The 13564-nt window shown below is 48.1% G+C and overlaps 1 protein-coding gene across 1 annotated transcript in view; it reads right to left on the reverse strand.

Moving 5' to 3' along the window:
- Positions 1 to 12905, reverse strand: part of LOC142496092 (thromboxane-A synthase-like) — an 83562-nt gene extending 70657 nt beyond the window's left edge. Inside the window, 1 exon segment of the mRNA XM_075602486.1 lies at positions 12841 to 12905. The gene's annotated coding sequence lies outside the window, so the exon portion shown is untranslated.
- Between the last annotated feature and the right edge of the window lie 659 nt (positions 12906 to 13564).

Here is a 13564-nt window from a genome sequence, read left to right on the forward strand (position 1 = left end):
TATCTCCGGAAGCAGGTGTTCACCATATGGAGGCATGTATCTCCGGAAGCAGGTGTTCCCCATATGGAGGCACTTATCTCCGGAAGCAGGTGTTCCCCATATGGAGGCACGTATCTCCGGAAGCAGGTGTTCCCCATATGGAGGCACGTATCTCCGGAAGCAGGTGTTCCCCATATGGAGGCACGTATCTCCGGAAGCAGGTGTTCCCCATATGGAGGCACGTATCTCCGGAAGCAGGTGTTCCCCATATGGAGGCACGTATCTCCGGAAGCAGGTGTTCCCCATATGGAGGCACGTATTTCCGGAAGCAGGTGTTCCCCATATGGAGGCACGTAACTCCGGAAGCAGGTGTTCCCCATATGGAGGCACGTATCTCCGGAAGCAGGTGTTCCCCATATGGAGGCACGTATCTCCGGAAGCAGGTGTTCCCCATATGGAGGCACGTATCTCCGGAAGCAGGTGTTCCCCATATGGAGGCACGTATCTCCGGAAGCAGGTGTTCCCCATATGGAGGCACGTATCTCCGGAAGCAGGTGTTCCCCATATGGAGGCACGTATCTCCGGAAGCAGGTGTTCCGCATATGGAGGCACGTATCTCCGGATGCAGGTGTTCCCCATATGGAGGCACGTATCTCCGGAAGCAGGTGTTCCCCATATGGAGGCACGTATCTCCGGAAGCAGGTGTTCCCCATATGGAGGCACGTATCTCCGGAAGCAGGTGTTCCCCATAGGGAGGCACGTATCTCCGGAAGCAGGTGTTCCCCATATGGAGGCACGTATCTCCGGATGCAGGTGTTCCCCATATGGAGGCACGTATCTCCGGAAGCAGGTGTTCCCCATATGGAGGCACGTATTTCCGGAAGCAGGTGTTCCCCATATGGAGGCACGTATCTCCGGAAGCAGGTGTTCCCCATATGGAGGCACGTATTTCCGGAAGCAGGTGTTCCCCATATGGAGGCACGTATCTCCGGAAGCAGGTGTTCCCCATATGGAGGCACGTATCTCCGGAAGCAGGTGTTCCCCATATGGAGGCACGTATCTCTGGAAGCAGGTGTTCCCCATATGGAGGCACGTATCTCCGGAAGCAGGTGTTCCCCATATGGAGGCACGTATCTCCGGAAGCAGGTGTTCCCCATATGGAGGCACGTATCTCCGGAAGCAGGTGTTCCCCATATGGAGGCACGTATCTCCGGAAGCAGGTGTTCCCCATATGGAGGCACGTATCTCCGGAAGCAGGTGTTCCCCATAGGGAGGCACGTATCTCCGGAAGCAGGTGTTCCCCATATGGAGGCACGTATCTCCGGAAGCAGGTGTTCCCCATAGGGAGGCACGTATCTCCGGAAGCAGGTGTTCCCCATATGGAGGCACGTATCTCCGGAAGCAGGTGTTCCCCATAGGGAGGCACGTATCTCCGGAAGCAGGTGTTCCCCATATGGAGGCACGTATCTCCGGAAGCAGGTGTTCCCCATATGGAGGCACGTATCTCCGGAAGCAGGTGTTCCCCATATGGAGGCACGTATCTCCGGAAGCAGGTGTTCCCCATATGGAGGCACGTATCTCCGGAAGCAGGTGTTCCCCATATGGAGGCACGTATCTCCGGAAGCAGGTGTTCCCCATATGGAGGCATGTATCTCCGGAAGCAGGTGTTCCCCATAGGGAGGCACGTATCTCCGGAAGCAGGTGTTCCCCATAGGGAGGCACGTATCTCCGGAAGCAGGTGTTCCCCATATGGAGGCACGTATCTCCGGAAGCAGGTGTTCCCCATATGGAGGCACGTATCTCCGGAAGCAGGTGTTCCCCATATGGAGGCACGTATCTCCGGAAGCAGGTGTTCCCCATAGGGAGGCACGTATCTCCGGAAGCAGATGTTCCCCATATGGAGGCACGTATCTCCGGAAGCAGGTGTTCCCCATATGGAGGCACGTATCTCCGGATGCAGGTGTTCCCCATATGGAGGCACGTATCTCCGGAAGCAGGTGTTCCCCATATGGAGGCACGTATTTCCGGAAGCAGGTGTTCCCCATATGGAGGCACGTATCTCCGGAAGCAGGTGTTCCCCATATGGAGGCACGTATTTCCGGAAGCAGGTGTTCCCCATATGGAGGCACGTATCTCCGGAAGCAGGTGTTCCCCATATGGAGGCACGTATCTCCGGAAGCAGGTGTTCCCCATATGGAGGCACGTATCTCCGGAAGCAGGTGTTCCCCATATGGAGGCACGTATCTCCTGAAGCAGGTGTTCCCCATATGGAGGCACGTATCTCCGGAAGCAGGTGTTCCCCATATGGAGGCACGTATCTCCGGAAGCAGGTGTTCCCCATATGGAGGCATGTATCTCCGGAAGCAGGTGTTCCCCATAGCGGAAATTAACGAGGTTCAGGTCCAGATCATATGTAAAAACACATTCAAACATTTGCCAGCTTGGATTGCTGCTTTAAACCCCTCAATAATCTCTCCCAACCAATATACCTCAAGCTCCTTCACTTTCCAAGTTCAAATCCCAGCTGCAAATCCACCTCATTAAATGTTCTCCGTCTCCACTACGGACTCCAGATACCCTCCCCCGACTGCACTTCTACGCCTACTGTGTTTGCCAGCCTCCCAGCATACCACTTAGATTGTAAGCTCTTCGGGGCAGGTTCTCACTTTGCCTTATGTTGTCATGTACCTGTTGCCCTTCTGTCCTTCTCCCCTCCCCCCCACCACCCCATTGTTTCTAATGTTTTACCTCGTATTGTAGTTCTGTAAAGCACTGTGTACATTGTTGGCGCTATATAAATACACCTTTCCCACGACACCACGTTGTTTCATATGAGGAAATCACATTTTGCACCTGCATAGTGGGATATTGCATTGGTTGCAGTGCATTGTGGGTCAGAAATGTGCTCCGAAGGCGTCATATTTGCCTATGTCAACCCAACTCCTATTGTGCCTGCCATAAAACTGCAGGATAAAGGTAGGGAAATATTACGTGATGCTGCACAAGAATACTAATACCCACAGTGTCACTAATACTCCCAAGTGCTCTGCAGTCCCTCAATGTAAAGATGCAGTTCCACTTTGCAACAGGAACGTGCTTCTTTAGCAAGCATAGACAACGAGACATTACACACGCATGAACTGATCCCGCCCCGATTCCCAGGTCCAGGAGGTCAGGAGTTACAGAGCGCAATGTCCGTCAGTTCTATAACCGCTTCACTGCCTCCGGGGGGGGGGGGTCTGCAAAGCAAAATGTGGCTCACCTGTGTATCAACAAAAACGTGAACCCAAAATCAGCTGTATAATCAATATTTCTTCAAAGTTGATTTAAAAAAAAACAAAAAAAACTCCTGGAGCCTTTCATAACATAGCATGGGACAAGGACATGGGCGGCAAACACCATTCTTCAAGGGCCACCAACCGGTCTGGTTTTCAGGATATCCCTGCTTCAGCGCAGGTGGCTCAATCAGTGGCTCAGTCAAAGACTGAGCCACCTGTGCTGAAGCAGAGACCGGTTGAGCCACCTGTTCTTAAGCAGGGATATCCTGAAAACCTGACCTGTTGGTGGCTCTTGAGGACTGGAGTTGGCCGCCCCATGTCCTAGGGTGACAAATAAAAAGACCTATTATGCCGAATATTATTTTGCACGATGGAAAAAAAGGTTTCTAAATGTAGTCGTTGATTTTGCTCATCACCAACATCATCAATAATGCTCCAACATATGCTATAGCACAGTACAAGAGGGTTGGAGGATGAAAACAATAAGATAACAAACATTACCACACAATGTTACAGTAGGGAACGAGGATCCTGCCCCAAGGAGCTTACACTCTATAAAGTAAGGGTAAGCGGAGACAATATGGCTAAATATCTGTGATGACTCCAACAACAAAGAAGACTTTAAAGAAATATCACTTCCAAATAAATTTTCCAATAAGTTATTTAGGACAATCAATGCACAGAGATCCCTGAAGACAAGGGAACAGGATATGGTCTGCTTCCTAGGACACCTGCAAACAAGATATATATCTCAAATATAACAGGTTTACATTTAAAACTACACATAGGTTGAACTTGATGGATATATGTCTTTTTTCGATCTCATCTACGATATCATTTTGTATTCTGATTGCATGCGGAGCAGGACAGATCCTAATAGTTAAACACACAGACCTGGAGTATATTTAACTAGGTAATATTACTTTGCAGGGTGAGCAACTGAGCAGAATTCAAGGAATGTGTCCTTCATTTGTGTGTCAACAACTGATTTATCTGGTTCGTATTTCTGTGCTGTGAAAATGTCCCACCCACCCAATATCATGTAAAAATATAGGTGACAGTGCACTGGCACGTGGAACGTCACAGGTAAAAATAATAAACATATCAAAATTGGGCTAAAAAAAATAAACACAGACATTTTTAAATGGCCCTATTTTACTTACATTTCTTAACATTCAAAATGAAAACACCTTGGAGGCGTATGCGGAGAGCCGAGTAAGGTGGCCGCTTGAAGGAAGACCTCCCGAGCAGAACGGACGAAATAAGGAGATTGTACAACATGACTAAGAGATAAATACATATCTGAGTAGCTCAAAACACAGAGACAGCTACGAAAATATCCCATAAGTCAAAAGGATAAAGTCCCAGAATTGGGAGCATAGGACATGGAGACGTCGCCACGTGTGAATTCAGCCTTCCAAAACGGAGCCTGACTTCAGGACACAAGTGTACACAGAGCAAGATATAAATGAATGGTGCATGGTCTTGATATTGTCAAATAGATCTGAGATGCAGCTGGCCCTAGCAGTGGTCAATCGGGACATGTCGACTCTTGGAGTGCGCACAGACCACCTGGAACACAGAATGGACGTCACAGCGGACGCGCTGAATGATACAGATCAAAAAGTGGCTCAGCTACAAAAGTCGTATCAGGCCAAGATATATGGAGGAGCTAGTGGAATTCCTACTGGACTGGTTCGGCTCACTAAGTTCCAATAGGTCAGCAGAGGGATTCTTGATGGACCGCTGCCACAGGGCACTACTCCCAAGGTTGGTGTCAGAAGAAAGACTCGGGGACATGATCCTGCGCCTACACTATTTCAAGATGAGGGAGGCCATGAGGAAAGTGCTTAGAGCCAAACCAGACGCACGGAGGATGGGTGCGCTTGCAGGTCTTCAAGGATTTAGCACCAGTCACACTTGCCAAATGACAGAGTCTGCGTCCGATAATGGAGATCCTAACGGAGAAGGGAATAAGGTACCGCTGGGGATTCCAATTCAAGCTCCAGGTATCCCATAAAGGAATGTTGGCCTCCCTTAAGTCCATCGAGGAATGAGGGGGGGATTCCTGGAGAGCCTGGGAGTCATGCCGCTACTACAAATGAAGACCCCAAAGCCCCAGCGTAACCCAGGACTGGAGTGGAAACAGGTATAGACTAGATGACGTCTAGCGGAGGTACAGGATGATGGAGCTTTTGGCAGAACGGCTTGGTAATTGGATGGCCTGGTGGTGGGTGTACACCACTCATGGTGAGTCCTTCTCAGGCCGAGTCCAGTGCGCGGCCTACCATGAGGTTGCTAAACTCAAAGTCAGACAACAGACTTACATGCAAGTACCTTTGCACACACACAAATCAAAGGATGAGAAAACGCAGACATCTGTATATAGTTTAATCGAAGGAATATCTCAGAACTTTTGAATAGAATAATATATCGTTACAGAATCTCTATCTTGGTAGGGAGGCTCGTGCCTGCATGTGGAGCCCCTTATATAAAACACGAAAGACATAGGTGTGCAAACATGACTAAAATCACAAGAAGATTTGAATTTACTGTCCTTTGCTCTCTCTCAAGGCGTAGCAACTCGATTGATGTTCTAAAGCAGTGTTTTTCAACCAGACATCCTAAGAACCCCTGGGTTCCCCGGGCATCCCTAAAAGGTTCCATGCAATTTTCTGGTCATTTGAAAATTGTATCACATACAGATGAATTTACAGTGCAACTTATCAGAGTTGTGATTAGAGAGGGTTGGGGGTTCCTCAAAATTTCACTTAGGGTTCCTTAACCAAAAAAAAAAAAAAAAAAAAAAAAGAAGGTTGGAAATTACTGTTCTAGAGAAATGTTAAATGTTAAAACATGTGCATTTGAATGTTATTGGTTATATGAATGTTCCGATCACCCATTAGGGAGATGATTCTCATCCTTCCCCCCCCCCCCACCCCCCTCTCCCTTTGCTTTTCCTCAGGTGGATATCCGTTAACTCAGGAGATGTCTCAAAAGATACGGCTTCCGCTACGTTGACCCTAAACACCAAGCCCTCAGTACTTCCCCAGCCCCAGGGTGAGAGGGCTAAATTTTCTGGGCCCTATGCCCTGCCCAGAAATCAATCCCCTATTTCCCTTGTAAGGCGGATACTGGCGATCCGCAAGCCTCTCCCATCCTAAACAACCCCCCCCCCTCAATTTTTCTCCTACATAAAAATCTGAGGATCCACATATTGCCCCCAGGAGAACATGTAGAATGCTTTAATTACAAATTTACTGGCTCTGCATATTAACCCAGGCTATGCTGAAAAGTTGTGTTAATGCGGCAAGCATAACCTTATAGGGGTCCATGTTAAAATGGATTTGATGCAAAAAGTGACACTGTGTGCTCATTTGCATGTCATTTCCCAGAATCCCTTGCTGCAGTGGAAGCACTGTATGCTAGAAGATAATGGCGAAAAGCAGATTGCAGACCTGTCTGAGATATGTGAATGTGCTCACAAGTGATATTTTCATTGGCTGTTTGCTATATGGTGGACGTTTTTTTGTCATTTTTTTTTACCTACCATAACTTATGTTAGGAAGAGCTTTGACCCTAAACAACTTGGTGGATAGCTCAAAGCCATTAATGGAGGGCTCACATTCCCGGGGATGCAAGGACTCCTAGAGATTTTTGGAGCAGATGAGATCCTTAGGTCTGGTAGATGTATGGAGGGAATTACACCCGGCGGAGAGGGATTACACATTTTTCTCAGCACCACGCCAGGTCTATACAAGACTAGATTATCTCCTGGTCGATGAGTGACAGCGGCAAATATTCAGGTTAATGTGGGGAAATTTACTGACGCGCCTCCTTTCTACACCTGGAGGATTAACGAGGCCCTCCTAAAGTCCCCGAAGGTGGTAGAAAAGCTCGCCTTAGAGATCCGAGACTATTTTGAATTAAACACAGGCCGTGTCACTTGGCAGTCCTCCCCTTCGGAGGCACATGAAGCGCTGGTGAGGAGTTAAATTATCAGCACCGCCTCAGCAAAGCCAAGTCAAAATAAGTCTGTTAGAAACAGAAAATGTTGTACCTAGAACGATTACAGAAGGAAAAGGCCTCAGACGTCATTCTACAAGAGCTTAGCTCCCGAAGGAGAGAATTAAATACCTGCCTAACACAGGCTTCAGACAAGACCCTGTTATTGCCAAAGAGAAACTTTTTCGAAAAATCCAATAAACCTGACTCGGTGTTGGCCAATAGGTTGAGAAATAGACGACCCTTACATAGAGTACACACGATCCGCACAGAATCTAATCCAAAGCGGATCGCTCAAGAGTTTCAGTACACCAAATTATATGATGGAATAAGAACAGAGGGAGGAACGGAGGGGGGGGGGCATTAAAGATTAATAACTTTTTGCGCGGAGCAAACCTTCCCAAATTAAGCAAGGATAATATACAGGCCCTAAATGCCCCTCTCTCCCCAGAGGAGATTTATGAGGTAATCAAGAACTCTTTACCATCTAAACCTCCAGGCCTGGATAGTTTTACGAACCTATACTATTAAAACAAATTGCCGGCTTGCTATTCCCACAGCTATTAAAACTATATAAGTCAATACTCAAGGGAGCCCAGTTCCCGCCTAATATGCTGCAGCCCCACATTTCCCGCCTCCCCCAAAAAAGGAAAGGAACCGAAGATACGTACTAGTTACCGCCCAAGATCGTTAATTAATGTGAACGTTAAACTTTTCTTTAAAATTCTGACAGTACGTCTAAATGAATATCTCCCCTCGCTGGTGCATACAGACCAGGTGGGGTTTGTCCTGGGCAAGCAGGCATCTGACAACACCAGTAGAGCAATTGATTTAATAGCACATGCAAAAAAGTTGGGAGTCCAGGCTCCTCTCCTGTCGTTGGACTCTGAAAAGACATTCAACAGGCTGAACTGAGTTTACATGAATGCAGTGCTAGATAGGTTTGGATTCACGGGTAGCTTCTTACAAGGAATCATGTCACTCTACTCATCACCAACAGAAAAATTGTTGTGTACAGGAACATGCTCTGATAGATTCCCTATTAAAGGGGGAACCAGACAGGGTTGCCCCCTGTCTCCTGTCCTGTTTGCGCCGTCTCTTTTACCCCGGACTTCCCATATTTGGGCCAACCAAGATATTGGAGTGAAAATAAGGGAGTCAATGTAAAAATGTTTGCTTTTCGCGGACGACATTTTGTTGTCTATCACCAAACCCTTTACTTCACGCACTAATCTATTTCAGGAATTGGAAAGATTCAGAAAGCTCCCTGGTTTCAAAATTAAAAACGATAAAAACGACGCCCTGAACATAAACCTAGCCAAGGAAGATATTAAACTGATTTCACTAAATTTTAAATGTTGCTTTAGAGCTGTTAAATACCAAGGTGTTAATATCCCGGCACACTATAAAGATTTATTTAAATGTACCTATCCCACCTTGACTGACATACTTAAAAAGGGCTTAAAACAGTGGGCCAAATACAATATCTTGTGGGGAGGTAGGATTAACAATGTGATGATGAATCTACTCCCCAGGATTCTCTATTTCAGCGGTGCGCAAACTGTAGCGCGCGACCCCCAGGGGGGGCGCGAGACTGCCGACGGGGGGGTGCGGGGTTTACAGAGGCCCCGCGCGCTTCCCGAAGGCACTTAAATTAAGTGCCGGGGGAGCTGCAGCGCCTCTGTAAACCTAACTTACCGTGGCTCCGGCGGCTTCCTCCCTGCGTCGCCATGGCAACGCGGCGTCAACATTTGACGGCACGTTGCTATGGCAACGTGACGTCATTACGCCGGAGCGCGGGTAAGTTGGGGTTGGGGGGGGGGGCACGGGAGTGAGGGGACAGCCAGCAGGGGGGTGCAGGGAAAAAAAGTTTGCGCCCCCCTGCTCTATTTCATACCCCAGCAGTGCAAGTCCCATTAAGGGTCATTCAGGATCTGCAGTCCCACATTGGAAAATGTATTTGGGCTAATAAAAAGCCATGAACAAGTAAAAGGATCCCGAGACAGCTGGTAGATACGGTGGAACTAGGCTTGCTGTGTTTGTTGGCTTACTATAGAGGTAAATGAGAATGTTAATCCTAGTATAGGTGTATTAGTATTTTATCTGGTAGTGTTAGGACCTGTGAGCAGGGTCTGCCTTGTCGTGGCTCACAGGCTTACGACGCTTTGGCCAAAGGGTTATAGTAAATTACCCTTTTTCAAGAGAATATATAAGTATTTTACTGTGTATGTTTGTCATATTGGAGGTGGCATTGGGCTTTTTTGTTCTTTGTTTTATGCATCCGCCACGCTCAGTAGCACTCCTTTATGACACATATCTTTTTGTGGGGGCTCAGGGGTTCCCAAAATGAGCTTCTTGGGGTTCTGTGTGTTGTTTTACTATAGGGTGGCCCTGTCAGGAAGTAGTCCTGACATATTTTCCTAGATCTCCCTCTCTCCCAGTTCCTTTCTCTGTCCACCGGGTGTGTTGCTGCTTTCTGTCTGCTCTGGGGTTCCGTCTGTCTGTCTCCTTGTTGCTCCTGTCCTTATAGTTTCCTGCTTCTCCCTTGACTTACTTTTGTGTCCAGACTCCTTATGCCAATGCTTCTATTCCTGTTTCTGTTCCATGTGGAGTCCTGTGCTTATTAAAGGCCCTCGCTAGTTATCTGGCTTGTCCCCGTTTGTTCCCTGATCCCTGCTCCCTAGTCTGTTCCTGCTCCCCTGCCCTCCTCCTGCCTTCCTGTTACCAAACCCTGCTTGTAACCCCTACGATCCTGCTGCCTGCCACCGAACCCTGCTTGTGACCTCGACGATCCTGCTTGCTGCCTGCCTCCGACCTCAGCTTGTGACCCCAACAATCCTTGCCTGCTCCCCGCTGTTCCAGCCACCAAGGTCCTACCCGCTCCAGGAGTCTCCCATTGACAGACCCAACTGGGGCAGATAATTGCTTGGCATGCGGATCCCAAACTCAAGAGATGGGTTGAAATGGAGTCTGACGTTATTTATCCTTATAGCTTAGATGGAGTGTAACGGGAGACCAGGACTTTTAACACTTTTATAACGGGATCATTCACTAGGCAAATACCCTGACCGGGAAATCCACCCGGATCTCCTGATCCTCTTTTCGTCTAAAAGTCTTAGCCCCGACCGCTACGTTCTAAAATGAGAACTTGGACCTCACATCTTACTTAGCCTCAGCTTGGCAGGCTTTCTTAGCTCCAAAAATTTAAGCCGGTTGCTCTGCTATTTGCAACAGAGCAACTTTGAAAAGCCCGCCTTTGCATCACCGGCCCAAGACACAAGATCGTCTGGTTCTCTGACTGGGTCTTCTCCTTACATACCTTCCGCTGTTCTATGATCAGCATGGAAGTAGGAAGAGCGACCAGAGCGTGGGAATTCCTCCCCGCCAGCCAATAGGAATAGGGGCTCATCCATTGGCTGATGTCAGAGGTGGGGGCGTGCCAACCCGGCTCGGGATGCCCTGTGGGCGGGACATTCCAATTGACCAATGGGAAACGCGCCAACATTCTGCTGCTTCCCCCCGTCAACCCATTGCCACCTACTGGGCAGACTCCACTGAGTCTGGCAGACCAGAGGGTCCTCCATGCATGGGGTCTCTGTTCTCCGGACTCAGTACTCCGCCTTGCCCAGGTCACTTAACACCCCGACACCTCTCAACATCCTGTCTCCTCTTTGAACTACGAGGTCTATCCAGACTCCGCAGCACCTATATGGATGCCTGGGCTGACTGAATAGACATTTATAGTAAAAGCACAAAACATTATAAAACCTATTTTAATAAAGTATGTCCATACTTTATACTCATAAGGGAACTTCATACTCATAAGGGAAACGGATCTGGGCTTGAAAACTAGGAGTCTGGGGTACACTGGGCAGCCCCAGTGTAATTCAACCCGTGTACCGGTAAATGGTGCCTGCACGTCGGGGAGAATTAGGAGGCTACCGGTAACTTTGGCCACCGAACTCCTGCAAACAACCCAAATATCCCACATAAAACTTACACACAAGAAGTTTCACGTTTCTAGGGCAAAGGGAACATGTAAACAGGAAAAGCAGGGGTCACTTTATTTTTACATGTATAATCCCTGACCCCTGGTTTATGGTTCTAGGTAGCTGCCAGGGACACCACGGGTTCAGGGGTAACCAGATGGGCTTTACCTTTATTGTATAGCCTGGTTACCCCCTCCCGTCACATGGAGTATTGTGGCAACCAAGGCAAGATAAGAAATGCTGTACATTCTTGCCTGCCTACATTGGAACAAACCTTTGTATTGTGGGAGGTCTGTATGGAGAAGTTTCGCCTGACTAGAAGGGACTCCCTTATGACACCCCTATTCTTTAATCCCGATTTTGCCCCCAGGTCTAAATAGACAGGTTTTTAGAAACTGGTAATCCAAGGGAGTGTCTAAAATTGTTGATCTAATGGATAAAGCAGAATGTAGCTTGTTTGAATCCCTGAAACTGAATAGAGGGATTGAACAACGTGAATTAGATTTCTCCAATTGGGGGGGGGGGGGGTGTTTCACACAACAATTCACAACACATACAACTTACATCATTTGAGGAAATCTGCCATGGGGACCGGACGCAACAACAACAGCAACAACCACATCCAGGTTATACAGAACCATAGGTTTAGATGTGTAACAGGAAAAGAAGAAATATATGTATCAATGGGAGGTGGACCTCGGCGGAACCTTGGAAGAAGGCGAGTGAGAGGACATTTTTCGAGGCTGTATCTAAAAGTTCTATTTGTACCACAATTAAAGAGAATGTAATGCATATAATAGCCTGCACAGGTGGTATTTGACATCTAAGCAGCTCTCAAGGATGTTTCCTGGACCTCTCCTCTTTGCCCGAGGGGGATGTGGTCAGCAGGCAGAGCTGCTGCATATGTGGTGGTCTTGCCCTCAGGTGGCCCGGGTTTGGTCTAGAGCAGGGCTGCGTCAACTGGGGGGTGCAAGATTTTCCAGGGGGGGGGGGGGGTTGCGGGCGGTTACAGAGGCCACGCGCTCTTCCCAAAGGCATTTAAATTAAATGTCTTGTCACACCATGTTATTTTCCTCATTGTACTGTGCTGCGGCATAGGTCGGCACCATACAAATAAGATAATCTCTCCTCTATCTCTGTCTGGGTTAACCCCTTCGGTGCTGGGCCCTATGCTTATAACCTCACCCACCCATTACCTCCTTCAGTGGTGCTTAGCAAGGCATTGCATATCCCTTTACAAAATACAATAAAAAAGGTCTTAAAATACAATGTAGGATCACAACTTTAATTGCATTAGTCTTCATTTGAGCAGATGGGAAAATAAACAACAGGGGTCACTTGGGGTCCTAAGTATTAGCTCCCCCCCCCCCCCCCCCCCAAACCAGCCATTCTAAATCTGGGACACACCTTTGGCACCAGGTACTCATGTGTTTGAGGTCTTTATGAGGGATTGGCTTATCTCACCCCCCCCACCCCTTCCACTGTGAAATCCCACCAGTGGTGTCAGAGAGATAAGTAATGAGCATGAATACCAGCTCCAGAAGCTGCCCCCCTCACCGGCGAGTACCCCCCTATCCACACCCTCTTACCTGTTAGTTCTTGCCCGTCTGTACCTCAGTACCCACAGAATCTGCTGTATGAACCTCAGCCACAGGGAGGAGCCCGCGCATCTCTCGCGTTGGCCGCCGGGATATGTAGTTCAGAAAGAGGGTTTGAGCAGCTGGAGAAATAATAGGTGCGTGTGACAGCGGACTACAACTCACAGGTGCCCCGCGCTTCGCAAAAGCAATAGGGGGAAGGCCAGCGCGAGCGTTGTCGGGTGTTGTAGTTGACTGCACCTCAATGCCCTGGGAGAGTGTTGAAAGCAGAAGATGCAGGTGTGTGATGGAGTAATGCACCCATGGGTGGAACCAGAGGGAACATCTCACTATGAAACTGAATCACTAGTTTCCCCAGTATTCGTTAACCCCTTTAAGGATCTAAATAAGTGAGATTTTGTAAGATTGCAACAACTCTTGCAACATGTTTTAGGACAGTATTTGTAAAGGGAGATCCCTACATCAAACTTACTATAGAGGGGGTGATAGAATGGGGCAGATGGACATAGAATATATCAATGTAAAGTAATACAGTACAGGCAGTCCTCGGTTATCCAACAGAACCCGTGCTGGAAGTAGCGTTGGATAATGAAACCGTTGTAAAGCGAGTCCCATGTTAATCAGTGGCGGTGAGCGTCGGATAACGCATTCCAGCATCGGATAACGCATTCCGGCGTCGGATAACGCATTCAGGGTTTGGATAACGAATTCCGGC

This window comes from Ascaphus truei, chromosome 5 (assembly GCF_040206685.1).
Source record: "Ascaphus truei isolate aAscTru1 chromosome 5, aAscTru1.hap1, whole genome shotgun sequence".
Classification (NCBI taxonomy): Eukaryota; Metazoa; Chordata; class Amphibia; order Anura; family Ascaphidae; genus Ascaphus; species Ascaphus truei.